This window comes from Herpailurus yagouaroundi, unplaced genomic scaffold (genome assembly GCF_014898765.1).
Source record: "Herpailurus yagouaroundi ecotype Mexico unplaced genomic scaffold, PumYag 183, whole genome shotgun sequence".
NCBI lineage: Eukaryota > Metazoa > Chordata > Mammalia > Carnivora > Felidae > Herpailurus > Herpailurus yagouaroundi.
Window position 1 is genome coordinate 3,808,300 of NW_024412414.1, and position 27,088 is coordinate 3,835,387.

The 27,088-nt window shown below is 48.1% G+C and overlaps 1 protein-coding gene across 2 annotated transcripts in view; it reads right to left on the reverse strand.

Annotated features, from left to right (window-relative positions):
- The window catches only part of HRH1 (histamine receptor H1), an 81,379-nt gene that overhangs the window by 53,980 nt on the left and 311 nt on the right, over positions 1-27,088 (reverse strand). The window lies entirely within an intron of this gene.

Consider the following 27,088-nt stretch of genomic DNA (forward strand, 5'->3'; position numbering starts at 1 on the left):
TTTACCTCCCAAAGCCAGCACAGTCTAGGCTCGGGTTGGCCTTGGGGATGGTTAAACTTCTGGCTTCCTCAGGCCACCGCCTCAAAAAGGTGGGTCTCAGCTGGGCCTGGACTACATTCAAAATCTTGCAAGTCTAAATTTTTTTTTTTAACGTTTCTTTTTGAGACAGAGAGAGACAGAGCACGAATGGGGGAGGGTCAGAGAGAGAGGGAGACACAGAATCTGAAATAGGCTCCGGGCTCTGAGCGGTCAGCACAGAGCCTGACGTGGGGCTCGAACTCACGGACCGTGAGATCATGACCTGAGCCGAAGTCTGACGCTTAACCGACTGAGCCACCCAAGTGCCCCTAAAATCTTGCAAGTCTAAAGATGATGAAAGCATCAGATAGGATCAGAGTGGGAAGTGCGTTTTCCTTTTTCCTCAGGTGTCCTCTGTGGTTATTAGAAAGTTTCTGATGTAATCACAATCGATATTAGCAAAGAAAAAAAGGAAAAAGTCCCTTCCTGGGGTGACCCAGGATGGAGTACCCCAGGACACGCATTGTGGCAGCAAAAGAGAAGACAGACATTGGGGTTAGAAAATCCTGATGCTGTCACTTCCCAGACGTGAGCCCTCAGGCGAGGGACTTCATCTCTCTGAGTATCAGTTTCTACACGTAAATGGGCACGCAGGAACACGTATGACTTTGGGAAGTTGGGAAGACTGAACAAGAAGATGTTCCTGGAAGCATTTCAGGCAATGCTTACCACATAGAAGTTGCTCAGAGCAGGTGAGCTTACACTCCCTCCCTCACCTCCCTTTTACACATAACAACACGGGGGTGCACAGAGAGGAGTAACCTGCCCAAGGTCACACAGTTGGGCTCCATTGCAGATATGCTTTAGGCCATTTCTGAATCCAAGAGGAGGAAGTAACTTACCTTCTCTGGCATGAGTTGCTTCATTTGTGAAATTGATAGAGGGGAGGGACAGATGGGATATTATCGGGAGGCCTATCTGGCCCTGTGAACTGAGATACCACCGCACACTGTCTAAAGTGGCCGAAACGGCTAAAATTAACAACTCAGGAGACAACAGATGTTGGCGAGAATGTGGAGAATGGGGAATCCTTTTGCACTGTTGGTGGGAATACAAGCTGGTGCAGCCACTCTGGAAAACAGTACGGAGGTTCCTCAAAAATTAAAAATAGAGCTACCCTACGACCCAGCCATTGTACTACCAGGAATTTATCCAAAGGATACAAAAATGCTGATTCAAAGGGGCACTTGCACCCCAATGTTTACAGCAGCGCTATCTGCAATAGCCAAATTGTGGAAACAGCCCAAATCCCAGATGTCCATCAACTGATGAATGGATAAAGAGGATGTGGTATACATACACAATGGAATACTACTCAGTGATGAAAAAGAATGAAATCTTTCCACCTACAACCACATGGATGGAACTAGAGGAGATTATGCTAAGGGAAATAAGTCAGTCAGTGAAAGACAGACATCGCATGATTTCACTCCTATGTGCAATTTGAGAGACTGAACAGATGAACACAGGGGAAGGGAAGGAAAAATAAGATACAAACAGAGAGGAAGGAAAGGCATAAGAGACTCTTCAATAGAGAAAACAAACTGAGGGTTCCTGGAGGGAGGTGGTTGGGGGATGGGTTGAATCAGTGATGGGAATTAAGGAGGGCACTTTCTGGGATGCACACTGGGTGTCCTATGTAAGAGATGAATCACCGGGCTCTACTCCTGAAGTCAAGACTACACAGTATGTTCACTAACTTGAATATAAATTAAAAAAACAAAAGAGCATTCTATTAATGATAACAACTAACAGCTACCCGGTATTTGTCAGGCACCTTACATACTTTGTATCATAACCTGGGAACAGCAAGTTACAGATGAGGGAACTGAGGCGTCATATACCTGATAATGAGCTAATAATCCAGAAAATATAAAGAACATTTATGAATCAAAGATAAAAAAGCAAATAACCCAAGTAAAAATAAGCAAAGACTCTGAATGGACCTTTCTCCGAAGATCTATAAATGCTCAATAAGGACATGAAAAGATGCTCAACATCATTAGCCGTCAGGGCAATGCAACTCAAAACCACAATGAAATATCACTTCACGCTCACTGGCAAGGCTAAAATAAAAAAGACAAGTAGGTGTTGTGGAGGATGTGGGAGAAATTAAGACCTTCATACATTTCAATGAGACTGTAAAATAGTACAGCCTCTTTGAAAAATAGGCAATTCCTCAAAAAGTTAAGCAAACCCACAGTTACCATATGACACAAATTCCACTCCTACATATACATACATGGAGTGGAATTTGTGCGTGTGTGTGTGTAGCCAAGAGAAATAAAAACATATATCCACATAGAAACCTGTTCCTAGCAGGGGTGCCTGAGTGGCTCTCTCAGTTGAGCGCCTGACTTCGGCTCAGGTCATGATCTCACAGCTCATGGGTTTGAGCCCCATGTCGGGCTCTGTGCTGACAGCTCAGAGCCTGGAGCCTGCTTCAGATTCTGTGTCTCCCTCTCTCTCTGCCCCGTCTCAGCTTGCTTTCTCTCTCTCTCTCTCTCTCTCTCTCTCTCTCTCTCTCAAATAAATAAAACATTAAAAAAAATTTTTTTAAGAAGTTGTTCATAGCAGCATTATTCATAATAGCTCAACTGTGGAAACAACCCAAATGTTCATCCAATGATGAATGGATACATAAAGTGTGCTCCCTCCATACAATGGATTACTCAGCCACCACAAGGAATGAAATTCTGACCCCGGCCACAACATGAACGGACCTTGAAAACATTATGCTCAATGAAAGAAGCTGACGCCACCAAAGATCGCACGTTATATGACTCCACTTACAGGAAATGTCCAGAAGAGGCAAATCCATAGAGACAGAAAGGGGACTGGCAGTTGCCAGGGGCTGTGGGGTGAGCCTGGAAGAGGGAGGAAATGGGGAGTAACTAATGGGTCAGGGCTTTTTTGTGGGGTGATAAAAATGTTTTAAAATTAGATCATGGTGATGGTTGCACATCTCTGTAAACATACCAAAAACCATTGAATTGTGCACTTTAAATGGGTGAATTGTGTGGTCTGTGAAGTATATCGTAACAAAGCTATTCAGAAAGAAAAAGAAACTGAGGTCTAGGGAGGCAAAGAGACTTCCTGAAACACAAGTTGGGGCTCCCACTCTCCAGACGCATGCTCTCTGGCTGACTTTCTGAAAAGAAAAAAAAGGAACCATGTGTGAGCTTCCTACATGCCATAGGCCAGGAACCTTGCATCTATTTTATTTAATCCCGCCAACAATCCTAAGGCATAGGCACTACTAGCCTCAAGTTTCGGAAGAGAACACAGAGGCTCAGAAGTGTGGAGTTACCCACCTGAGGTGCTGTCTTAAGCCAGGTTCCCCAGAAACAGAGCCAGAGGGAAGGATTCATAAGTGAGAGATGTGCCAAGGGAAGGGTCTGAGGAGAAAGCAGAAAGGGGGTGAGGGAGAGGGAGCCGAGCAGGTATCCTGCGTGGGAGTTCTGAAGTGTCTGACACAGCCCAGGGGTGACCCAGCCAAGGCATGGAGGATGGGCTTCCAGATTCCCACACCCAACAGTCTTTGGTCCAGGGCTGAGGGGATGGGAGTGAAGGTATAAATTCTCAGACACTTCTGGATCTCTGCACTTGTGGACAAAATGGCTCATAGCTCAAGAGCAGCCCTTCAGAGAGGGGTCACGGTGTGTACCTTTGGAGGCAAAAGCACCGTGAGTTGGAGGAAGGTCACAAAGAAACTGTAAAGGACATAGGGTAGAACACCAACATTGTCCACTGCACGCACCTAGCTAGGAAATAAGGACCTGGGATTTGAAACCAGGTCTCTTCCCAAAGCCCATGAACTTGGCACCTTTCTTTAAGAGGGATGTGCCCATAGACGAGGCGGGGGAATGGACCAAACGTATGGCCCACCGGTGTGAGGAGGACAAGCTGGGTCCTGAAAGAAAGGAGGACGGTGCCCAGAGGTCACAGTCTGGGCAGGACATGAACCTGAACCCAGGGGAGACAAGAGGAACTAAGTACGCGTGAGGCGGAAGGCTGTGTGACGAAGAATGCTGGCCGGGACAGGCGAACAGCATCTCCTCCCTCCAAGGCCTGGATCTAAATGCAAGCCAGCCCCCTCTTCTCGGCTTTGGGAAGCTCTGGTGTGGAGGTAGAGGGGCCAAAATAACAGAGATGCCTGCAGGAAGCAGATGTGTCTGAAAGAACCCCCACAGAGGCACTCTTTTGGATACATCTCTTCAGAGGGAGGCTGAATTGCTGCAGGGACAGGCTGACTCCTGTCTCTATCTGTGCCAACTGAGAAGCTTCTGTGTTTAAAGAGAAGCCATAAACAGCTCATAAATCCCAGGTGACTGTGACCTGCTCCACTTACTCGCCCAGCATGAAGGGTCTGCTCTGTGAGCAACTTAGCAGGCAAAGTGAATTGATTCAGTCAAAGATAAATTCTCTACTTCTTCATGCCTGTGATGGACCTGGATGGCACTGTGTTGGGCACTGGGGGTGGAGGGAAAGAAGCAGAGGTGTTAAAACGAATCAGACAAGGTCTCTGCCCTCAAGGAGCTCATCATCAAGTAGAAGAGACAGACACAGCAGGAATCACAACACAGGGTGATAAGTGTCATGGTGAGAGTTAATGATGGGAGCATAGAGGCATAGAGCCCAAAGGAGGGACTACTCCCTCATCCTGGAGGAGCTGGGGATAACTCACAGAGGAGGTAATGTTTGAATTGGGTTTTGAAGGATGAGTAGGAGTTCACCAGGAAAAAAAAAAGTGAAGGAAGTGCCATTTCAAAGTTACTCAGCTGATGGAGAGTAGGGCTGGGTTTGTACTTGACCCCATACTGTGCTCTGGAGTATATACCATTACCTTAACACTCCCATTACATTAATCTCCCAAATTGCAACCTTAGTTTTTAAAAAGCACAATAGAAATTATCCCCTCTGGGGCACCTGGGTGGCTCAGTCGGTTAAGCATCTGACTTCGGCTCAGGTCACGATCTCACGGCTTGTGAGTTTGAGCCCTGTGTCGGGCTCTGTGCTTATAGCTCGAGCCTGGAACCTGCTTTGGATTCTGTGTGTGTCTCTCTCTCTGTCCTCCCCCTGCTCACACTGTCTCTCTCTGTCTCTCAAAAAAGGAATAAATCTTAAAAAAAAAAAAATCAGAGATTATCCCCTTTGGAGTCAGTCTTGTCTGAATCTTGGCTTTAGCCCTCATTAACAGTATGACCTTGGGCCTAGCTAACAGTAAACACTCAATATTCATTAATTTCTATTCTCTCTTTCCTACTTGGTTATATATAGGCTCATCCTGCCCAGGTCCTGAGCCAACTTGAGACACTGGACACCAGAAGGTGTCACCAGCAGGTGGCATCTGGAACTGAAGCCAGAGGCCTGCAATACACAGCTAGCATGGTGGGGTGGGAATCACGGTGCCCATGTACCTCTCTAAACCTCAGACCCCATCACCCCACCGTGCTAGCCTAGGAGATGGCTTTCAACAGGCGGTGATGGTGGTGACGTCTGGAGGTATCAGCTGAGGAGCATCTGGAAATGGAGGGCATGTTCTGAATCATCACCATGATTTGGAGGGCACAACTGGCATTTAGCAGGCAGCAGTGAGTGAGGCCTCATACAGCAAGCACTGTCCTTTGCCCTGCCTACTTTTAAATGTTCCCTGGACTCTGTGTAGGTGGAGACACGTGTTTATAACGATCTAAATCTAGAACGCCTCCTTCGATTTACATACAAACACAAGAATTCATTGCGTGGTTTCAATCTGCTCTGAATCGTCTAATACTGCCCTGATCATGCATCGGGGAAGGTGATGCATTGTTTTGTTTGGAGCTTTACCATGGACTGAGTCACTGGGTGGCATTTGACTTGCTGACTCAACACGCCTGTATCTGCCTACCTTTGTACCCATGCCTTTACCTGATTGTAGATGTGACTGCAGGCATGTGTCTGCTTCAGAAGATCTTTGAGTGTGGGTGTGCCCAAGCATTTATGGAGTGAAACATGTATTAGTATTGCATTATAAATGGCTTTCCTCTTATGTCTCCTTTACCACAAGATTAGTGTATGGCTACTGTTACCACCACCATTTTTAATATTTGTAGGTAGATTGCTCGGTCCATGTATGAACCGCATTTCAGGATGGGAAAGAGGGTATCACGAACTATTAGCAATGAAAGAGAGCACTGGGTCTGAGGGATGCAAACCCACTGGTCTAGTCCATACAACTGGGAATCTTTCCCATTTCCTTGGGATGACAGGTAGTATAGCCTAAGGATAGGAACCAGGGTTTGGGAACCAGAAAGACTTATTTTGAAACCCAGGTTTACTACTCACAAGTTACATGACTTGGGGGAATTTGTATAACCCTGCTGGCTCTTAGCTTCCTTATCTGCAAAACGGGGTAAAATAGCCTTGTCCCCTGGGTTGTAGTGCGGGTTAAGTGAGGCTGACTGTGACAGGGCACACATTAAGTGCTCAGTAACAACAGAAGCTGATTTATCATGATGTTGTCATTGTCGCCTATCCACAGGATCCTCCCCAGCCAGAACCCTGAGATGTGACCAGGTTTCACGTCTCAACCACACCCGCATCCTGGTATCTCCAGACACTGAGGGAGATCCATATGAACCATGGAATCAAGACACCCCTGCTGGGACCATGTTAGATCTAGGCCTGAATCAGTCCTCACACGCTACTGAATGGTTGCCCTGGGTTGGGGGGGGGGGGGGGAAGCATTCTATTGCCCAAAACTCCTGCCGTTTCCACGCTGGCTTTGAGCTCACCCTCCTCACTCGTCTCACTACCATTGGGGCTCTGGCATGCCCTGAGCTGAGTCTGTAGGCTATGGGGACAGCCAGGTGTTGCCTCCCAGCTTCTGGCTCTGGCCTCTGAGCATCCAGGATCAGACAGGGCCCCTCTGCACTAGGCCCATGCCAGCCTCAGAGTGCTGGAGACAGCTGTGTCCTCCCAAGGTTAGGCAGCCTCAGAGCCCTCACCTAGCTCTACACAAGCCAAGTTTACAGTTCATGGCATACAAACTCTGGAGTGGGCCCTGGGAGCTGGCTTTTCTTATCACCATTCCTTTGTGGGTTTCTCTGCTCTTTCACTATCCTCTTCTCTTCTCTTTATCCCTCTCAGTAACCCCAGTTTTCATCTCCTGCTTCCTGGCTTCTGTTCTCAGAGACCCTGGGCAGGTCTTGAACCATGCATGTGGCCATCGGAGGGAAATGATTCTTTCCCCCAAGGCAATGGGAACCAGCAGAGTTGTCAGGGTGGAGATGTCTTCTCCCAGCCTCAGAAGAGCCAGAGCTATCTCTTCACTCCTCCTCTCTTTGGCTGAGTCACAAGGAATTCAGAGAAGGTGATGAATGAAATCTGGTCTTGATGAAGTGTTGTCTGAGAGTCCTGAGATAACACTCATGGATTCCTGCTCTGAAGAAGTTCATGATCTAGCTGGGAGGAGACAGTTACATAACAGATAACTATAGTTAAACGTGGTACATGTTGAATGTGACATTTGCTCCAGAGGCTATGGGCCTTCTCAAGTGGGAAAGGTCAAGTAATTTTGCCTTGGCAAGGTGGGAAGTCTTCTGAGAAAAGTTAACACTGGAGTGGGTTATTGAAGGATGAGTAGGAGTTTTCTGAGGCCTGAGCCAGACTCTCAAGCCTCACTCCATACTGCTAGCCCTACAACTCTGGCATGGTTAGCTCATGCCTTTCTTCCTGAGTGACAGTCTTAGGGGGAAAAGGAGATGGAGGAGGCACTGAGAATGAAACACAACTCTTTATGCCCAGAAAGATCCATATTTAGACTGGATCCTGGTTCAGAGACATTGACTTCTCCAGACTGTTCCCTAACACAAAAATCAGTATTTCCCAGAGTCCCACAGAGCATGAATTTCTTAGAAAGTCCTGTATGTTACGTGAAAAAGGAGACTCCAAGGTCAAATAAAGTTCAGAAACATTAGGTTAAGCAAAGTCAAGCAGATTCTACTGCAGGATTTCTCAGAGCCTTTAAAGTTAAAATAATAAGACAGTAATAATTTGTATTTGTATTTATTAATACAAATATTTACTACTATTAAAATATCATAATTTTAAAGCTTCTCTTTATTTAGTGTTTCCTAATGTACAAGACGGATGCTACACGTTATCTCATAAATATTCCTGATAACTTTATGTCATTGGTACTGCCATTGTTCCCATTTTGCAGATGAGACTGAATCAACCCAAGAAGTGGTGGAACTGAGATTCAAAGCCAGGTTCTGTCTGAGCTGAAGTCCTCACGCTTTACTGGGCATCGTGAATCCCTAAGAAGGGGATGTGATACGCCGCATTCCCAGACTTATGCGACCATGGAACCTCCTTCTATTGAGGGTTCCACAGAGCGGCTTTGGGAAACACTTTCTCCCTAGTGAGATTCACCGAAGGCAACAGAAGGACTTTGAGGCTGTGTTGCTCTCTCCTCCTCCCCCTTCTCAGCTGGGCCCAGGGGTCCTGAGTCCTCAACAGGCCCTTCCACGTCCACCCCAGGGGCTGGTGTGAGAATTCTGGGGAGTTCCCAGGGGAAGTCGAGAGCCCGGCCAGCAGTTCCTAAACTGTCCAGATCTAAATAGATGACTTCACTGGCCACGTATGACCTGCAGAAGGTTCCAATTTTTATTCTCAGCTAGTTCTAAGTGACTGCTTCAAACTTAGCAGCTGCTTCTGTCTCCTGGAGACTAGATGGGTTACAAACTTGGAATTTGTGCGACATTACCCACTGAGCAAGGCAAAGTATGGGCTGGTGCAGTGTGACCAAACAGGGCCACTGGCCAGACCCAGACCTCATCTTTCTCACTTGGACTCCAACAACACTAGTCTCTGCCCTGATGTCACCAAGCCCTTCTTGCCAGTTCCTCCCTGCTGGCAGAGTGGTCTTTCAACCAGCAGCGTTCATCTTGTTACTCCCTTCCTTGGAACTCCTCAGTGGCTCCCTGGTGCTCTGGTAGAAGTCCAAACCACTTGGTCTGATTTTCAAGGTCCTGGGAGATGCAAGAGACTTTGTAGCCACTGTCCCTTTCTCAAGAGAACACATGGATGAACAAAGAAGCTATAAAAGTGACACGCTCAAGGTCTAGGCACCCTGTCCCTGAAGACAAGCCATCTCAGGGAGGGGGGGTCAAGTAAGCAGCACCTGCCACATCTCCTGCCCAAAAATCTTTTCTTTTGGAGACTGTTGTTAACAAGGAACAGAGAAAGCTTTCCCCTTGCCGAATAAGTAAAAAAGTTGTATTAATATGTCCCACTCGATCCTGCTTGAGACCAGGCAAGAGACTCCAGGGAGGTGGTAAAAGCAGTTCAGACATATCCCCGTTTAGGGCTATCCCAACATTGGGGCAGTGCCCTTGCTAGCCTTCATCTAAGACCAATGACACAGGCCTAATGAAGGTCCTGCACTGCTTGAAGAGCCACGAGCCCACGTTTACTAGGGAGCTGGGAGCAGAGCAGGTGATGTCTGGGTGCTTTTCGGCACTGCGTCACCTCACTCTGTAAGCTGCATATGCATCACCTTGTTAAAACGCAGAGTCTGATTCTGCAGCTCTGGAGTGGGGCCTGACGTTCTCCATTTCTAACAAACTCCCAACTTATGCAGTTGCTGCTGGTCCTGGGACCACTCCACGAAGTGCATGTTTCTGGAAAATAAATTAAAAAAACTTTCCCGCCCACTGGGTCTCCCAGGGATGCTGAAACTTTCATTGCAATGAAAAGATTCTAGGTTAGACCAAGGGAGTCAATCTCTAATGACCTGCTTAACTCTCTAGGCATGTCCATCTCTGACCACCCCCTGCCCGTGAGCTTGACTTGATGCTCTGGCAAACCCTAACTCCTTCCGGTTTCCTGAACACACAATGCTATTTGGTTGGGATGCTATTTCCCTCTGCTGAGGCTGTACCTTCTGCCTGTGAGCTCATTTCACCTGATTGTGCTAAATTACATCCTGCTTGTCTTTGAAAAATATGCTGGTGCATCCTTAGGCTGAGATAAGTATCACCACCACCCCCGCCCCATAACCCCACGGGCATCCTTACAGCTGCAGTCCTTGTGTCCATTTAGACCATAGCACATATCTTCTCACGTGGAGACTGACTGTACACGGGTCTGTCTTCCCCACCATGCTGCAGGTTCCAAAGCCTTGTCCCCTATTATTTCCTCAGAACCTAGCACAGAGCCTGGCACATAGTAGGTATGCAATAAATGTCTGGCACACTGATCCAAAGCTGAGAACATCTCCTCCAAGGAAAGCCTTTAGCAGATTCTATCCATCTTAAAGAGAAAGGGCTTAATTTTATAAACAAAGTGTGTCTACGGGTTGTCTTTTTCTGCTTCCTTCCTTGCTCCTGAGTTGAAAGAAAGGTGTGAAGTGACGAGCACAGTAATGCAGTTTGCTGATGCTCTACCTGGGTCAACTCACTGAGTCCCATGAGGCAGATCCTACGCTCAAATCCCCTTGAACCGGTAAGAAAACTGGGACTCCCAGGGGTCGCTGACCCATCACGCAGTGTGTAAACGGCAGAGCAAGTGGGGATTCCAACACGGCTCTGTACGACTGCAAGCCCTGGGGTCCTCCTCCCGAGTTCCTGCAAAGCTGCAGAGCTCCAAGTGTGCCTTCTGAATAGGGGAGGGGAGCCCTAACAGCGTCCACATGCTGTGGGAAGGCGAGGCGTGGGATGTAGTTCCAGAGGGCTGGGGCATGGAGAAGGGGGAGGAGGACCATTTCCTCGAGACAAGGTGTCCAAAGGGATCTAATTTTTGAAGGACACCTGGATGGGGAGTCTCGGTCTCCAAATGGAGCTGTTCTTGCTGCAAGACAGCGAGCCACTCATTTTTGATATCAATTCAGTGAAACAGTCAGAAGGGTTGTCGGCTTTGACTTGACAGAGATGCTGTGGGGAGGCTGTTTCAAAGGGCAAGACAATGAATGTATTGCCTCTTGAAGGGAGCAGAAGGAACGGCTAGACAAGGGATTCCAGAGTGAGTCACATCCTGGCTCTAGCCTGCTCAAGCCTTGGGGGGCCTGGGAGGTGGCTTCGAGTGGCCCCACAGGTGGTGCCCTGTGTCCCACACTCCCTACAGGAACAAAGCTTCCAATTGAGCCCAGCCAGCCTTTGTCTCCTCCATCACAGCCTGGCTTCCCGCCCCCACTCTGTTCCTCTGAGCCATCACTGCTGTAATGAGCTGGCTGAGGTGGGCCAGAGGGTGAGCAAGGGAATGATGTCCCCTCCCCCCAGACCTCCTCCAGGCCTCTCCTACTCCCCCATCTCTTGGTTTCCATGACAGCATCTGGCAACGAGGCATCTACTTCAAACTGCTGGCAGGGATGCCAGGCAGGAGCCACAGAGACACAGGCCTGGGGGCAACACAGGAGAGGTCTCAGCTGTTGAATGTCTGCTCTATGTGGGTCCCATTGAAGACTTGACATCCAGCACCTTCCTTAGGCCTCACCCCAACCAAGCAAGGAGCCCAGTGTTGTCCCATTTTTCACAGCTAAGGAAACTGAGGCACAGAGAGGGGGAAGGGACATGCTCAGGACCATACAGAGCAGAGCCAGGATTCAAACTCAGACTTCTGTGGGCCCTAAGCCCTGGCCTTTCATCACTATGCCACCCTGACTCTTGGCCAGGGGTCAGTTGTTCAGGCCCGAACCCCATCACTTGCGACAGGCCCTCGGGTGAATCCCTTCACCTCTCTGAGACCCTGCAGAATGGGGGTGTGGAGTTCCATTGCTCTGAGGGGCTGTGAGGACTGAAATAAGTTAGGGCAAGCCCCAGGCTCTTATTTGGATTTCAGTAAAGGGGTCTGTCCCTCCACTTTCAACTTGAAAGGTCCCGACTCCAGGGTGCCTGTCAGAGCAGAACCAGGGCTGCCTGAAGTCCACTGGGAGAAGTCCAACCCAGAGGGGTCCCTTGCATGCTTCCCGCCTCCCATGTTCCTGAAAATAATGGCCATCACTCACCGGGCACCCACTTTGCACCAGGGGCCCCACTAGGGCCCTGCACGCTCATAATGACCCCAGGAGGGAGGGGTGATTATCATCCTCTCGTTATAGATCGGGAAACTCGTCAGCAGCACGCAAGGTAAGCACCTCAGGAGCAGACAGGAGGCAACCTTTGCGTCCGCCTGGGTGACTGGGGGAAAGTATATCAGGAAAGTATACCATTACGCTCAGTTCTACCTTCACAAGAGACCCAGAAGCCCATTGATTCTCTTCGTGTCCACACTGTACCCTGGTCTAGGCCACCATTGGCCCTGCTTGTATGACAGCGTTAGCCTCCCTGGAACTACTCTTCCCTTCCTTCGGTGTATCGTCCACACGGCAGCCAGGTTGGTGCTTTTTACTGCACATTTGATCATGTCACTGGAGGTTCCCGGGGTCTTCTGGACAAAAGCCAGGTCCTCACAGTGGCCAACAGGGCCTTGCGTGTCTGGCCCCATGACTCTGACCTGATCCCCTACACTTGCCCTTGCATACTCTGCTCTAGCTACTCAGGCCTCCTCCCTCTTTCTAGAACATTCCAAACCACTTCCAGCCCAGGGCCCTGCTGTTTCCTCTGCCCACAATGCTTCCTTCTCAGATATAAGCATGCTTCGGGTCCTCACTCGATTCGAATGCCACCCCTCCTACCTATGGAAATGGACATCCCTCAATCTGCTACCCTGCTTATCACTTACTGCTCGTCAACACTGCATTTTATATTCATTTGTTGATTTATGTCTTGCCCGTCCCTCCACTAGAGCATAAGTATTAAGAAGGCAGGACCCTTCATCTCATTCATCCCTTTACCTTAGCACCCAGAACGGTCCTCGACAGTCATTCACGGGTTGTCTGTGGGCTGGCCTGGGGCAAAGTTTCTGGACAACCAGATACTGGCTACCTGAACTAGAAGACTGCCTCTCAAAATGCAGAATGTGAAACATACAAAGCAACCATAGTCGGTAGAAATCAGGGACAAACATCAAAAGCTATGAGATCACAGAAATGACAACACAACAGATATCACGTCACGGGCCAGCAGAAGCCAGGGACAACAGACACATGGGTGAGCAGAATCCAGGAAGCAGACTATAAGCCCCACCTGGGCAGGAATCTTTGTCTGTGGCATATCCCAAGCGCCTAGAGGAGGGCCTGGTACATAGTAAGTGCTCAGTAAATGTTTATTGAATGAATGAAAGGTGCAGTGGAGCAAAAAGAAGAATTAGTTGGCATAAGCAGGAAGAGCCAAAGCCAAGGAGTAAGCAGCGAGGAGCTCAGGCCCCTCGTTGTCTCCATCCTACAGAAGGGAGCAGAGGACACTACTGTAGAGACAGGATAGGCTAATGAGTCTCCAGTGGATCCAAAAAACATTCCAGCTCTCTGTGGGGCCCGGCAGTATGGTGGTGACCCTGTGTTTTGTCTTTATCACATCCTGCTATACACAAAAAATAAACCCCATTAACTGAGGTTAAACAGGGTGCATCTCTAGTCCCTATAACCCCAAACAACCTGCTAACAGGGAAGCCTTCCTGAAAGAGTCACCATGGAACCAGCATTCCTAACGCCTTTCTTTTTTTTTTTTTTAAACAGCTGTAGAGACATAGTTTATATACCGTAAGATTCACTTGCTTTAGGATGCATATTTTATCACAATAAAAAAATCCCCAGAATAAAACTCACCTGTTTTAAGTGTACAGTTCAGTGGGAACTTAGGGCTTGAGTGGGCAGGGGAAGCGGGAGGCTGGTGGCACCATACCTCATGGTGACGAGGAGGGATGAGGCGTGTCTGGGGAAGGGCAAGTTGTCCAGTGCGGATGGGGCCAGTGTGCAAACACCCCATGGACAGAACTCTGGCTTGGAGTCTGGAACTGATGTGAGAAGTCTCAGAAAAAGAACGGTCTGCCCAAAGCCAGAGGTGGTGCCCACAGGGGTCACAAGACCTGGGTTCTGGGGCCAACTCTGTCATGGCTCTAGACTGGCTTTGAATCCCAGTTCCTCCACTTTTTAGCTGTGTGATCCTGGGCTCCTCATCACTGACCCAGGGCAACAACAGTCTTGACCTCACGAGGCTATTTAGAGGACCAAATAAAGTGACACATATAAAGTGCTCAGCACATCATCCAACTCAGAGTAAATGCTCAGTGCATGCCATTATGACCGGTGCCTCGTGTTAGGTAAGGCCAATAAGATGTGTGAGGGAAATATTACAAAACAACAAGCCCAGAAGACGAGATCCACTCCCAACTGCACTGTTTTCAAAGTAACATTTAGTGCACAAACACAGAGCTCTGTGTCTGGGATGAAAGGGAGTTAAGATGCATTCATCAGGAAAATGCTTGGTTTCCCCTAGCGACCAGGGACGCAGAGGAAGCCCTCAGTGTTCAGAACAGCCATGGTGAGCTTGCCCTTACGGAACTCGGCACTGACGGGAGACCCGGGTGTCCAAATCCCTGTCCCTCACTCAAGCTCTCCGCTCCAATCTGTGGAGCCAAATGTTCCCTTGAGTTTTCTTCCCTACTTGTCTGTTTTTTCTGCTTGTAACAGAGAGAAAACAGTGAAAACTCTGGGTATTAGTGAGGACTCAACACAGGAAACCCAGGGTTTAGCTTTGTGACTTATTCCTGCTACCTTGCCTGGAACTTGCCCCTAGAAAGATATGCTTTCTATATTTATGGATGACACGAATGGAAGAATGCGTCCTGAGGTACCCAGCAAAGAATCAGGACTGCATTACACTGAGCAACTTCTAAAAATGTTTTAGGCAGTTACCTCGAGGGGGTTCATGGCACTAAGGAAAGAGGTCAGAGGATCTCAGTTCATTGCCAGCTTGGCTACCCTGGTTGTGCAACCTTGGGTGAGTCACTTAGCCTCTCTGAGCCTCCCATAGCATTATGCTTTCCCATCTGAGAACCTTGCATCCCGTTTCACTGTGACTTGTCCAGCATCCGTCTTCTCCACCATCCCTTAAAGGCAATGGGTGTGTCTGTCCACTGCAACATCCCCAGCACACAGTAGGGGCACAATCCCCCCAAACAGACTCCAACTCCTGCTTTTATCTTCCCATACCTCTGCTGCTGGCCCAGGCAGCACTGCCTGTTTGGATCTGGCAAGGACCCCATTTAGCCCCAAGAACTTAATTGAGAACTTCTTCTTTTGCAGGCCTCTGGTCAAAAGACTGATGTCCGCATCTGACCGAGGAATGAACTGCAAGAGTCCTTCTGTTTCTGGCTTGATACAAGAATCCCATGAAGGAAGCAGAGTCCTATGAATGGTTCGATTAAGGGGAGAAGCTACAAACCCTCTACTCCCACAGAACCTGGAGAGATTTGTACTAGGATCCACATACTGGAAGGCACAACAGAAATCGTATCTACAGCCCTATGTGGCAGAGGAAAGCAGGTGTGGGGGAGGAAATAGCTGATCTTCGTGGGCAAGGAGAGTCTTAGAAAAAAGAGAGAGAAAACATAAATTTCCATCTCTGAGGGGTGTGCAGTCTGGAGGTGGAAAGAGACAGATAAACTAGGTATTTATTTTACATGATGCTGAATACACGGCGTCACAGAGGCACCTAAGCCAGTCTGGAGGATCAGGGTATAAATGATGTCCTCAACAGACCCCTTCCTTCTCTGTGCCCACCCTCACTGCATCGGCTTTCCTTTTGTTTACACAAGACATTTTTTATGCTCCCTACCTACCTCCCAACCTTCAGGACTTTCTGTTACTCTGGTCACACTTTACGATGTGGTCTGAGCAGCCTGCTTGCTCTTCCTGGAGAGTGGATCTTTTCACTTCTTGTGCCTTTGCTCATGCTGTTCCCTCTGCCCAAAATGTCATTCCTCTACACCTCCACCCATTGAAACCCTATGTTTCAAAGCCCTGCTCACATTCATCCATTCTCCCATTCATTCATCCAACAAGTATTTTCTGAGGGCTTCCTATGTCCTTCCCAATGTGATGGGTACCAGGAATCTAATGAGGAACCAGCCACGGGCCATGTCCTTAGGCGCTTACAGCCATGAGTAGACAGAGATGGTTACAGTATGGAGTAATATGCATAGTAGAAGTAAGACCAGGGGGTGCTGTGAGTCCAGAGAAGAATTCAAACCTAGCCTTTAAGTGGAGGGGAAAAGGGTGTTTAGGCAAGGCTTCCCGGAAGAAGAGACTTTTTTTTTTTTTTTTTTTTTTTTGATAGAGAGACAGAGAGAGAAAGAGATGGGAGGAAGGGGCAGAGGGAGAGGGAGAATCTTAAGCAGGCTCCATGCTCAGCTCGGAGCCAACACGGGGTTTGATCTCACAACCATGAGATCATGACCTGAGCCAAAATCAACAGTTGGACACTTAACTGACCGAACCACCCAGGCACCCCTGGAAGAGGAGACTTCTAATCTGAGTTCTGAAGAATAAGATGCAAAGAGAGAGAGGTGCCTATAAATGCATGTGAGGGGCGCCTGGGTGGCGCAGTCGGTTAAGCGTCCGACTTCAGCCAGGTCACGATCTCGCAGTCCGTGAGTTCGAGCCCCGCGTCAGGCTCTGGGCTGATGGCTCGGAGCCTGGAGCCTGTTTCCGATTCTGTGTCTCCCTCTCTCTCTGCCCCTCCCCCGTTCATGCTCTGTCTCTCTCTGTCCCCCAAAAAATAAATAAACGTTGAAAAAAATATATATTAAATGCATGTGAACGTATACAATTATGGCCATGATAAGGACTGGCATTTACTGAGTGCTGCTAGGAGCCAAGCACTGGACTAAGCCCACCTGTAGCCCTCTCAGCCCTATGGGAGCTGAGTACTGCTTTCGTTCCCATTGTTCGGATGAGGAGTCTGAGGCACAGAGGCATTAAGAGTTTGCTCCTGGGGGCGCCTGGGTGGCTCAGTTGGTTGAGCGTCCGACTGCAGCTCAGGTCATGATCTCACAGCTCATGGGTTCAAGCCCCACATTGGGCTCTTTACTGTCAGCACAGAGCCCACTTCAGATCCTCTGGCTCCCTCTCTCTGCCCATCCCCCCTCGTGCGCTCTCTCCCCCCTCTCAAAAATAAATACACACTAAATAAATTTTTTAGAAAAATAACCTGCTCCCGGTCACACAGCTACCAAGTGGCAGAGCTGGGGATCAAACTCAGCGTGACCCCAGAGCCCATGCTTTTGACTACCACACTGTGCCATCCTACGTTGTCAGAGCTATTCTGCCATATCCTCTTTTCACTTAATGATACGTTTCCCATGGACATCTTTCCAAGTGATGATACTCGAGTTTCACTCTACTTAATGGCTATAAAGGATGCCATTGGATTTTGAGCAGGTAAGTGACATGATCAGATTTGTGCCTGGCAAAGAGTCTTTGGGGGGACATCAGGGTGCTGTCTGGGGGCAGGGAAGATTAGTAGGGGGTCCTGGGGAGGGAGAGCAAGGCTTAAGCCCAAGCTGGGCCTCCGGGAACATGACAGGGCAGTGGGGGCAGCAACTGTCAATTCTGAAGGAGGGAGGAAATGGGAGAGGGGCCGTGAAGGACCCACTTCTTTACAAGGCCTCTTAGAGACCCAAGCATCTTTTCCCTTGGCCCCCAACCTCAGCCCTGTATGTTTGCATTCTCTCCCAGCACGCTCCAGCTAGCACTTCCAATTAAAAGTGAGCGATCATCAGTTTCAGTTCCTCTGAGATGTGCTGATGTGGTGCCTGTGGAATTCTTAATTCTCTGAATAATCTTTGCCCAGGAGGATTACATCTATTCTACCCCCAAACGCAAGAAGCAAGCAGAAAAACCCACGAGTTTACCCAATGGCAGTGCTTTAATACTGACCCCCAAGGAGTGCCCTGGCCAGACTTCCCACGTTCAACCACCTGTCTGTCCTAATCCATTTGCTCCAAAACAATGTCCCCGCCTCCCCACGGCCACCGCCCTCTGGTCCAAGAGATCACCCTGTCTCATCTGGACAACCACAATAGCCTCCTTACTGGTCTCCCAAGTTCCACTCTAGCATAAGTTAGTCAACATCTCAGACCTCAGTTGTTTTTATCTATAACATGGGCACACTAATTCTTATCTCACAGAGATATCTCCCACATGTTTATGAGGGAGTTTGAGAGATGAAATAAGGCAAGTGTTACTCACGCCCTTCTCTGCTTCCCTTAGGAGCCGGCCTACCTGCAGGGAGCATGTATCCGACTCTGCTTCCCACTAGGAGGGAGAAGGGGCCCTCTGCAGGGCCCCAGCACCCAGGCAGGCAGGGACACCCGTCGAATTCTGGCCATCAGCGTTAGCCCACCCCGCTGCTCCAAGGTCACTCCAATTAGTGCCAATGGTGACATGCTGTCCTCCTGCCGCCAACTCTCAGTTGGGCCTGAAGTCAGGCCAGACAAAGGAGTGCTATTTATCGGCCCTTCTAGCCCCAACAGGAGAGAACAGCGAGAGAAACCCTGCCTCCATTCCTAACTTGTCAATGGAGTTTCTCATGGCCTCCGTCAAGCCCAGTGTTGGGTGCTGTGAGAATCAATCAATAAACGACTGACAAATATTGATTGTGCTCCTGCTACAACCATGAAAAGAACCCATCTTTGTTCAGTGTTTCTTACTACTCTAGAAATGCCTAAAAGCAATTTTAGGTGTATGTGAATGCTACAAAGTACCAGGGACATTCGCCATCTCAATGGTGTTCACTGCCACCTGCATGACTGGGGCATGTCCTTGTCTTTACGGCTCTAGCTGTGATCTCACTTTCTTCATCCAATATGTTTTTCAGTGCACACCTACTAGGTGCTTGTGTCAATCAATGGAGTCACTGTAGGTATAGCAGTAAACCAGGCAGATAACATCCTGACACTCCTGGAGCTGGCAGTCTGATGGGGACCTATAAGAAAATCAATGGTGAGGAACTGGATTGGGGTGGGGGTGGGGGGTGGTGACCCAAACAGGGTGGTGAGGGAAGGCCTCTCCAAGGAAGGGATATCTGAGTCCTCAGTGATGAGAAGGCATAGTTACTGCAAGTTTGGGAGAAGAGACTCTCAATAATGCTGTGAGAATTATTATTACTAGTATTATTATTCCCTTTTACAGATAAGAAAACCAAAGCCAGGGGGGTCAAAATGCCTCCTCTGAGGTCAGAGAGGTAACCAGGATGTGAAACCCCAACTATTGGCACTAAACTCACTGCCTCTGAGTTCTAGAATTTTTTATTTTTTATTTTTATATGTTTATTTATTTTTTTGGTGGGGGGGGAGAGCAGGGGAGGGGCAGAGAGAGAAAGAGACCCAGAATCCAAAGCAGGCTCCAGGCTCTGAGCTGTCAGCACAGCCCTATGCGGGCTCAAACCCATGAAATGTGAGATTATGACCTGAGCTGAAGTTGGACACTTAACTATCTGAGCCACCCAGGCGCCCCCTAGCACTTTTTATTTTTATTTTTTAAATATCATTTATTGTCAAGTTAGCTAACATACAGTGTATACAGTGTGCTCTTGGCTTCGGGAATAGATTCCCAAAGCACCCTCAAGGAGCTTCCAGTCTAATCTGAGAACATATCTTCACACAGAAAGCACAATCACACAAGGAGTCAGAAATGGATATATGGGATGAACTCAATTTCAACTTTTAAAACCCAGTGGGGTTTGTTTTGGAACATGACAAAATGATTCCCAATTTCTTAGGGGAAAAGAAATCCATATAATATATTTATTAATTGGTACTTAACAAACATTTATGAGTTGCCAGACTGTGGTAAATCCTTTTTAAATATTAATTCTTTCAAACTTCATGACTTATTCATTAGTCATAGTGATGCTGTAAGTTAATATGGTCACTAACCCCATTCTATACTTGAGAGAATCAAGAGAAAGATGGGGGGGGGGTGATTTGCCCCAGACACACTCTGGAAAGTGGTGGACCCAGAATCGAACCTATATCATCTGGCCCTAGAATCTTTGCTCTTACCCTGTGCTGAATTCTGAGGATCATTTATATGATTTAATGTACATACACAACCACATTTTATCTCTTTCTGTCTCACATGAACTTGCTTTCAAGAGATTGTGATGATCTGATTAAAAATTTTTTTTTTTAACGTTTATTTATTTTTTGGGGACAGAGAGAGACAGAGCATGAACGGGGGAGGGGCAGAGAGAGAGGGAGACACAGAATCAGAAACAGGCTCCAGGCTCCGAGCCATCAGCCCAGAGCCCGACGCGGGGCTCGAACTCACGGACCGCGAGATCGTGACCTGGCTGAAGTCGGACGCTTAACCGACTGCGCCACCCAGGCGCCCCTGTGATGATCTGATTTAAATGCAGAATTCAGGTTTCCCCCCAGTGTGCTCTGGGGAGCTCATGGGAAGTACTTTAAAGACCTAAGACCATCCTTCCCCAGGGAGGCAGAAACTAGATCCGCCAGAGGCCCATGTTAGGCCCACTATGGTGGATCCAGTTAGGCAGTTAGGTGCCGTGGACAGAGGAAAGAAAATGAAGCTTCCATCATGGGCTCAGGATCAACAGTCATTGGCAGATGTTCCAGACCACATGTGTGGGCTGGCGATGGACAGTGTTTTGTGCAGGGCAGGGAGAGCGACAGTAGGACAGATGTATTTAATGATGGTTTTCTCCAGGAACACAGAAAAGCCAGCTAGCAAATAAACGAAGGTCTCAGAAAGAATAAGCCGAGTGAAAATTGCCTAGAAAAGTTTAAAAGAGAAAAAGAAGAAGAAGCCAGGGGGAAGCAGACGACTTTGCCAGCTATTAAAAAGTACAGTACACAGATAATTATCAAAGTGACATGGTACAAGGCTACCCCGCTCTTCTCCACCTATGCTGTGCCTGGTTGGTATTTCCCCACCGTTTACTGCCATGATCCTGTCTGATGGTTGGCCGCTAGAATCAGTGGAAAGTCCAACACCAGAATAGACAGCCTGGAAAGAGACCTGCTACTAATGACAGGGTTTCCCGGTCACACACCCTGATGCCCAAGACAGGAAACCGTGCAAACGGCACCCCTGGGAGGTGCCCAGGGCTGCGGCTCTGCCTCTGACCATACAGGGTGCTTTGGTATCTGATACAGGGGGCACACAGGTGAGGAAAGGAAGAAAGACGGAGTAAACAGGATGGGGGCAACGGGTTAAATATGGGAAAGGGAAATTAAGTCAGATCTTTATCTTACACTCAAATTCAAACAGCTTAGAGAAGGCTAACTTAGTGTGAAATATGAAACCATTCAAATAATGACAACCAAAACCCTTGTTTTCCTAATGTGAATAATGGAGATATTAGTAACTACCTTGTAGCATTATTATGGGGATTAAGATATAGGATCCAAATTAGGACAGTGCCTGGGGCTTCTGTGAAAGAGGATTGAGGGAAGAATAGGCAGAGAAGTTTGCCCAAATCTAGCTACCTGCAGTGGGACAGGGGGAGGGGCAGAACCGGTAGGAGGGGTGTGACCCCAGGTCCTAATTGGGGGTTCCAAGTAAATGGATATCACAGAGAGGGAAAGCCTCTCCCACCAGCTGGAAGATGAATGGTCCGTGGAGGCAAGTCCTTCCATCTGTGGGCACCAGGGAGTAATAATTCATTGTGAGCACACTATCTGCAGCCACGTCATTTTAGTAGTAGGAAGATGCTCAAGGGGAGCTCACAGGCATCAGACTCTTGCCCTAGGCTGAGCTCTATCCATCCAGGATCCCTGGTTGCAACAACCCTACCCAATGTCCAAGGCTAGGTTCTTCCCACAGCACTCAGGACAGCCGGCTTCAGAGTCCCTGAATCCCTACCTGAGGCAGCCTGAACCTCCCACTGGTAGAAAGTTCCACTTTGGACAGAGGTGAAACCAGCTGTCCTCCCCACCCTTCTCTTCAGCTTCCACCCTCTGGGCCCTCATTGCTGAGTTCACCAAACTCCTCACATGAACACCACCCAGCTTGCACAATCTCTTCTAGAGAACTGAACAAGTGGAAACACTGCCCACCTCGTTTCATGAGGCCAGTGTAACCTTGACACCAAAGCCTGACAAGTAAGCACCAGAAAGGAAAATCACCAGTGGATCTCACGCATGGAAACATGATGCTAAAATCGCCAATAACAGGTGAGCAGAAATAATCCAGCAATAAAGATACTACAGGATGACCCAAGTTGGGTTTATTCCAGAAGTGCAAAAATCACTGTGGATTACCATGTTAACAGGCTGAAAAAGAAAAATCATGTGACTATCTAAGCAGATGTAGAAAAAAAAATATGTCAAAAACTCTACTTCCATTTATGACCGGAGAAGAAGACAAAAACAAAGAAGAAGAAGAAGAAAAAAAAATAAACATGTGGCAAAGTGGGAATAGAAAGGAACTTCTTTAATCTGATGAAAATTATCTACCAAAACCCTAGAGTAAACATTATCCTAATTGTCAAATGTGGACAGCTGCTCCATAAGAGTTAAAAAAAAGCAAGATGCCCAGTATTTCCTCTTTAATTCATTCTTATACTGAAGTCTTAAGGACTGTAAGGCAAGAGAAAAGAAAAAGAAAAAAGAAAAACCCTGAAAGGACTGGAAAGGAAGAAAAACTGTTACCTGCACCTCCTACAATTCTATAAACACTTCTTCCAAAAGAATCTACAAATACATCTTTTTAATTAGTAAGAGACATTAGCAAGATTTCTAGATACAAATCAATATACAAGATGCTAACATATTCTCCCAAAATGTAACCAACAGAATATTAACGTAAAAATATACATATATATATTTAATTTATAATAGCATGCAAAATATCAAATAAATAGGAATATATCTAACCAAAGATGTGCAAGACCACCAAGGGAAATTAAGAAACTATACTGTAAGAAATGAAAGCTATCCTAAATAATGAAGAGAGATACCATGTTCATGGAAGACTAAATACTACACCTTCCCATCCCCAATGGAGCAACAGAGAGCTCAGCAGAAAGAGGGAGCAGATCGGAGTGAACTGGGCTTATATTCCACCTCCTAGTTATTAGGGGTCAATGGATATGAAAGCACTTTATAGAGTGCTATGTAACTACAGGGATTCTTATGACCAGCATTATTGCCTCTTACTGGTCTGAGTGTGGGGGAAAAAGTTCTCCCTCCCAGATAAGGCCAGCCTCTGCTCATCAATTTCTCATTAAGGGCATTGCTGAGTGCTTACTCTGTGCGTAACATTTCCTTACTCAGTCCTCACAACAACCTACAAGGTGGGTGCTATATTAACTCCATTTGACAGATGAGAAAGCTGAGGTTCAATCAAGCAACTTGTCATTCATAGATCCGTTTATTCATTCATTGGACATTCATGAACCCCTTCTATGCACCAGGAGCTGTGAATACCATGGTGAATGAGACAGACACGGTCCCTGCTCTATCAGAACGGATAGTGGGAAGATAGCCAAAAGTCATACCACAACTAATGAGCTGGCAGAATGAAGATTCAAACTCAGGTCTGCTGAACACCAGAGTCCATGCTTTTAATCACTCCCTGGAGATGCCTTCCTCAATCTCCTCTACTCCATCCTCTCTGTTGTGATGTAAAGATTTCTAACATCCATTCTGCTGGCAGAGGCAAGTTTCAATGGGCCTTGCCATGCAAGCTGCTACACAAATTGAGAGCTGTCAGCTTCGATCCCAGCCCATGTGATCTTCCTGCATTATCACTGGAGAATTACAGCAGGAAAGATGAATGCATAAAAGAGGAGAGGCATCCTGCCCCCCCCCCACCCCCACAGCATCAGCGGCATTGTTCCCAATGAGTGTGTGCCTGAGTCCTCTGCCATCATTAATGGCAGAAGTGAGTCACTTATAAATAAGATACGGGAGCTTTATTATAATTACATCCCGAGATTCAGAAATGCTCAGCGTCACTGTGAAATGGAGGGCAGCAGGTGACTGAGGCTTGAATGATCCCTCTGCCAGGTACATCTTTCAGATAAAATGTCTTGAATCAGTAGCAATTACGGCTAAGGCTTGGCCTGAATGCTAATGAGAATTACTTACAATTGCATGTAATTCTTTGCCATTTGTACTATCTGCTTTTTTCCTTCTTTTCTCTGCTTTTCCGTCTTGGTATTAATCCCGAGAACCAGACACTGGGAAATACGATTAAAGACCATTTTGCAGATAAAAAGACTGATGCCCAAGGTCACTCAGTTCAAAGGTCTAGGGCTGGAGTTCTAACCCTGAGGTTTTGTTTGTTTGTTTTGTTTTTGTTTGTGTTTGTTTTTGTTTTTGTTTCTTTACCTCACTTTCTGTCTTTAAGGGCAAAAAATTTTGGAACTCTGGATGTGTCCACTCCACTTACCTGGAAGGTACACAAAATATCCCGAGTCAACAAGACAGGCTTGAGTAGTGTGTTCTGTTGAGGCCTTTGCCTTAGTGAGGACAGGGCAGCTGGGGCAGATCTTATGAAGCGAACTTCAAACCGACCCTCTGCCATCCCATAACCACCAAGAGGCTCAGGCTTGGGCCTGAGAAATGTTGTGAAGAGAGGATTTTAAGACAGAAGATAGGAAGGTAGGAAAGATAAGAAGAACCTTTGTCCTGCCCACAGACACTAGAAAATTGCCCCAAACCCATGGCCCACGGAACCAAGCCAGAGAATGAAGTTCAAGCAACTGCTTGAAGCAGTGGGTTTCACCCTAACAGTGACAATTATGGGAACGCTTAGCATTTTCTGAGTTCCTAGTAGAGTGCCAGAAGTTTCAGTAAGTCTGCCCTGAGACATCGGGCTTCAGGCTATTTAAAGCTGGAGACCACACTAAGATTTCTGGGACAAACCACTTATGTCTCCCACTTGACAGATGAGAAAAAGCAAGAGGATTGCACTGGTGAGGCAGCTTGCAGACGGCAGATCCAGGATATAAAGCTGGGCCTGTTTGACTTTAATACTAACACTCATGACAACTAACGTTTAAACAGCACTTTTATGTATGACATGGCACCATGTAAGTACTCGGCGCATCTGAACGCAATTCTCTCAGCAACCCAGTGAGGGAGGTGCTATGAACATTCCTATTCTAGAAATGGGGAAACTGAGGAACAGAGTGGCGTAGCAACTGGCCCAAGGCCACAGAGCTCATAAACAGCACTGGAATTTGAGCCAGCTCCAGGATCCACACTTTTGCAGTGTTTGCTATGCTTCCCTCCTCTTTGTTATGAAAAGGCCACTCTGTTTCCACCAGGCACAACTCCACTGTGAAAAGGAAAGTGCAAACATGGAATTCTGACAGACTCCAACGGCAGGAGGTTCACATACAAGTTCTTCCTTCCTTGGACACTTGAGGGCCAAGAGGGACCACTCCCAGCTCAGGACTGCCCAAACTCCCCCAGGCTGCAGGCGCCTCTTGAGGCTGCTCCAGTCTCCACCCAGCTCTGAAATCACAGACAGGGAGTGCTGGGCCAACTCTTGCCTTAGAAGGATTCTGCATCACACTGGAAAACAGTACCAGGCTTTCCCTCCCCTCTCCACAGATTCTCTCTCCACCAGGGGCAACACCTCTTGATAGAGCCAGGTAGCCTCAGGTGGCCTTGGGCTTATAGGAGGGTCTAGCAAGTCCTGAATCATATTAATGTATTTACATGGGGTTGGCAGGGATTCCTGTGAATGATGACCCACCCAGCAGCAGGTCCCCTCGAGGACATCCATGAGAGAAAAAGGAGAATGGTGCGCAGGCATTAGGGACCCCATTCTTTAACTCTGCTTCTGCCAGCCACAAGAAGGAGGGACCTATCTGCAGCCTGAGTTTCACTGATAATCTGGAAGGAGTCAGGTAAGACTTGTGTTGAAATCCCAGTTCTGCCACGGACCAGCTGGGCAACCTCAGGCAAGTCACTTAACCTCTCTGAGCCTCAACAGAGCATCTGTCCAATGAGGTTAGTAGTAATAGTGCCTACCTTGTAAGGTTGCTGTGAGAACTAAATGGGATAATGCATAATGACACTACAGTTGGTGCTCTCTCTTTCCCCCTCTCAGTCCATGCTGGTTCCTGACTGCCAAGAATGGGCATATATCAGATCCCCAGCTCCCCTCTCTTTCCTGTTCTGGAAATACACTCCATCTGTGCTCCACTCACAGTGGCCCACCTCTCACCAAAGAAGGAATTCCCCAGCACCTTTCAGCCAGGCTCGGGAGGAGCACTCTCCCCTCATATCAGACTCCAGGTCTGAGGTGGGAGCCCCCTGCCGGAGGACAACGACCCTGCCTGCAGCATCTCTGCACTACCAGCTGCCAGGCAGAGAGGACACCTTAAGGAGATTAAGGCGTTGGAAGGGGTCTTCTGAGGGGGGTGGGAGGTGGGTGTGAGGGGGACAGTCACCCAGGGGGAGAAAGCGACATCCATAAAGAACTACTGCTCTCCAGTGTCTGCTCCTGACTTCGCTGGCTCCTTCCAGAAAAATCCAGAGCAACTTCCAGAATTTGGTCCCCGCTCACTCTTGCCCTGAAAGAGCAGCCCCTACGCGCTTCGGCCACCAAAATCCACTCCCTAGCAGTAATGGCCACCCATTTTTCCAAAGGATCCTCCCCTCGGTACAACGAGGAGGTGGTCCGTCCCTCCTGGGCTTGCTGAAGACCTCTGGCGGTGGTCTCAATGCTTCCCATTGAGGACCCCGATGACGCTGAACCAGGGGCTTCTCCGCGTGTGGTTATGTGGTTTGAGTCAGGCCTCCTGGGGCTCAAAACCCTGGTTCTCTCCTTGACTTGGTCGCCCTCCTTGGCACAACTTTCCCTCTCTAAGCCTCAGTTTTCTCCTCTCTAAAATGGGTGTAGTAACACCCGGTTCCTGGCGTTACAGGGAGAATCCCAACAGGCACCGGATGCCCAGCGCCTGGCACAGATAACGCACTCCACAGACGGGCTGGGACTGCGGTTAGCATCGAACTCAGCGCCAGAGGCAGCTCTGGAAAAGCTGGGAACTCGCCCTCTCCGCCCCAGAACCCGGAGGCAGACGCTCTGGGCGCGCGCCCTGGCGAACCCCGGGGAAGCCACAGGTGTCTGCGCGTCGGGGCGAGGCGCTAGAACGGAGTATGA